The following is a 4,204-nucleotide window of genomic DNA, read 5'->3' on the forward strand; positions in this document are numbered from 1 at the left end:
TGTCAAGGACTTAATCAATCCCGTATACAATTCCCTTTGTCTAGCGGTATTGTACTTGTCCGAGATTCGATCGTCGGTATGCCGATACCTTGTTCAATCTCGTTACCGGCAAGTCTCTTTACTCGTTCCGTAACACATCATCCCGTGATCAACCCCTTGGTCACATTGTGCACATTATGATGATGTCCTACCGAGTGGGCCCAGAGATACCTCTCCGTTACACGGAGTGACAAATCCTAGTCTCGATTCGTGCCAACCCAACAGACACTTTCGGAGATACCCGTAGTGCACCTTTATAGCCACCCAGTTACGTTGTGACGTTTGGTACACCCAAAGCATTCCTACGGTATCCAGGAGTTGCACAATCTCATGGTCTGAGGAAATGATACTTGACATTAGAAAAGCTTTAGCATACGAACTACACGATCTTTGTCCTAGGCTTAGGATTGGGTCTTGTCCATCATATCATTCTCCTAATGATGTGATCTCGTTATCAACGACATCCAATGTCCATGGTCAGGAAACCGTCACCATCTATTGATCAACGAGCTAGTCAATTAGAGGCTTACTAGGGACATGGTGTTGTCTATGTACCCACACATGTATCTGAGTTTCCTATCAATACAATTATAGCATGGATAATAAATGATTATCATGAGCAAGGAAATATAATAATAATAACTAATTTATTATTGCCTCTAGGGCATATTTCCAACAGTCTCCCACTTGCACTAGAGTCAATAATCTAGTTCACATCGCCATGTGATTAACATTGACAGGTCACATCGCCATGTGACCAACATCCAAAGAGTTTACTAGTGTCACTAAACTAGTTCACATCATCATGTGATTAAGACTCAATGAGTTCTGGGGTTTGATCATGTTTTGTTTGTGAGAGAGGTTTTAGTCAACGGGTCTGCAATATTCAGATCCGTTTGTACTTCGCAAATCTCTATGTCATATTGTAAATGCTGCTTCCACGCTCCACTTGGAGCTATTCCAAATGGTTGCTCCACTATACGTATCCGGTTTGCTACTCAGAGTCACTCGGATAGGTGTTAAAGCTTGCATCGACGTAACCCTTTACGCCGAACTCTTTATCACCTCCATAATCAAGAAACATGTCCTTATTTACTCCAAGGACAATTTTGACCGTTGTCCAATGATCCATTCCTGGATCATTCTTGTACCCCTTGACTGACTCAGGGCAAGGCACACTTCCGGTGCGGTACACAGCATAGCATACTATAGAGCCTACGTCTGAAGCATAGGGGACGACCTTCGTCCTTTCTCTCTCTTCTATCGTGGTCGAGCTTTAACTCTTAACTTCATACCTTACAACTCAGGCGAGAACTCCTTCTTTGACTGATCCATCTTGAACACCTTCAATATCATGTCAAGGTATGTGCTCATTTGAAAGTACCATTTAGCGGTTTTTGATCTATCCTCATAGATCTTGATGCTTAATGTTCAAGCAGCTTAATCCAGGTTTTCTATTGAAAAACACTTTTCAAATAACCCTATATGCTTTCCAGAAATTCTACATCATTTCAGATCAACAATATGTCAACAACATATACTCATCAGAAATTCTATAGTGCTCCCACTCACTTCTTTGGAAATACAAGTTCCTCATAAACTTTGTATAAACCCAAAATCTTTGATTATCTCATCAAAGCGTACATTCCAACTCCGAGATGCTTACTCCAGTCCTTAGAAGGATTGCTGGAGCTTTGCATACTTGTTAGCGTCTTACAGGATTGACAAAACCTTTTGGTTGTATCACATACAACCTTTCCTCAAGAATATCGTTGAGGAAACAATGTTTTGACTTCCTATCTGCAAGATTTCATAAATCATGCAGTAATTGCTAATATAATTCCAACAGACTCTTAGCATCGCTACGAGTGAGAAAGTCTCATCGTAGTCAACTCCTTGAACTTGTCGGAAAACATCTTAACGACAAGTCGAGCTTTCCTAATGGTGATACTTTCCATCACTGTATGTCTTCCTTTTAAAATTCATCTGTACCCAACGGCCTTACGACCATCAAGTATTTCTTCCAAAGTCATGGATCCTCTCCCGGATTTTATGGTCTTGAGCCATTCATTGGAATCCAGGCCCACCATCGCTTCTCCATAGCTCGTAGGTTCATTGTTGTCTAGTAACATGACCTCCAAGACAGGATTACGTACCACTATGGAGTAATATGTATCTTTGTCGACCTACGAGTTTCGGTAGTGACTTTATCCAAAGTTTCATGATCACTATCATAAGCTTCTACTTCAATTGGTGCAGGTGCCACAGGAACAACTTCCCGTGCCCTGCTACACACTAGTTGAAGTGATGGTTCAATAACCTTATCAAGTCTCCACCATCCTCCCACTCAATTATTTCGAGAGAAACTTTTCCTCGAGAAAGGACCTGTTTCTAGAAACAATTACGCTTGCTTCCGGATCTGAGATAGGAGGTATTCCCAACTGTTTTGGGTGTCCTATGAAGATGCATTTTATCCGCTTTGGGTTCGAGCTTATCAACCTGAAACTTTTTCACATAAGCGTCGCAGCCCCAAACTTTTAAGAAACGACAACTTAGGTTTCTCCAAACCATAGTTCAAACAGTGTCGTCTCAACGGAATTACGTGGTGCCCTACTAAAGTGAGTGCGGTTGTCTCTAATGCCTAACCCATGAACGATAGTGGTAATTCGATAAGAGACATCATGGTACGCACCATATCCAATAGGGTGCAACTATGATGTTCGGACACACCATCACACTATGGTGTTCCAGGCGGTATTAATTGTGAAACAATTTCCACAATGTCTTAATTGCATGCCAAAGCTCGTAACTCAGATACTCATCTCTATGATCATATCATAGACATTTTATCCTCTTGTCACGATGATCTTCAACTTCACTCTGAAATTACTTGAACCATTCAATAATTCAGACTTGTGTTTCATCAAGTAAATATACTCAGTATCTACTCAAATCATCCGTGAAGTAATAACATAATGATATCCACTGCGTGCCTCAGCACTCATTGGACTGCACGCACCAAAACGTATTACTTCCAACAAGTTGCTTTCTTGTTCCATCTTACTGAAAACGAGGCTTTTCAGTCATCTTGCCCATGTGGTATGATTTGCATATCTCAAGTGATTCAAAATCAAGTGAGTCCAAACGGTCCATTTGCATGGAGTTTCTTCATGCATATACACCAATATACATGGTTCGCATGTCTCAAACTTTTCAAAAACGAGTGAGTCCAAAGATCCATCAACGTGGAGCTTCTTCATGCGTTTTATACCAATATGACTTACATGGCAGTGCCACAAGTAGGTGGTACTATCATTACTATCTTATATCTTTTGGCATGAACATGTGTATCACTACGATCGAGATTCAATAAACCATTCATTTTAGGTGCAAGACCATTGAAGGTATTATTCAAATAAACAAAGTAACCATTATTCTCCTTAAATGAATAACCGTATTGCGATAGACATAATCCAATCATGTCTATGCTCAACGCAAACACCAAATAACAATTATTTTGGTTTAACACCAATCTCGATGGTAGAGGGAGCGTGCGATGCTTGATCACATCAACCTTGGAAACACTTCCAACACATATCGTCTGCTCACCTTTAGCTAGTCTCCGTTTATTCCGTAGCTTTTATTTCGAGTTACTAACACTTAGCAACCGAACCGGTATCTAATACCCTAGTGCTACTAGGAGTACTAGTAAAGTACTCATTAACATAATGTATATCTAATATACTTCTATCGACCTTGCCAGCCTTCTCATCTACCAAGTATCTAGGGTAATTCTGCTCTCGTGGTTGTTCCCCTTACTACAGAAGCACTTAGTCTCGGTTTTGGGTTCAACCTTGGGTTTCTTCACTAGAGCAGCAGCTGATTTGCCATTTCATGAAGTATCCCTTCTTGCCCTTGCCCTTCTTGAAACTAGTGGTTTCACTAACCATCAACAATTGATGCTCCTTCTTGATTTCTACTTTCGTGGCGTCGAACATCGCGAATAGCTCAAGGATCATCATATCTATCCCTGTTAAGTTATAGTTCATCACGAAGCTCTAGTAGCTTGGTGGCAATGTCTTTGGAGAAACCTCACTGTCTCATCTGGAAGATTAACTCCCACTCGATTCAAGTGATTATTGTACCAAGACAATCTGAGTATAAG

The sequence above is a fragment of the Triticum aestivum genome, chromosome 1B (assembly GCF_018294505.1).
Source record: "Triticum aestivum cultivar Chinese Spring chromosome 1B, IWGSC CS RefSeq v2.1, whole genome shotgun sequence".
NCBI classification, from domain to species: Eukaryota; Viridiplantae; Streptophyta; class Magnoliopsida; order Poales; family Poaceae; genus Triticum; species Triticum aestivum.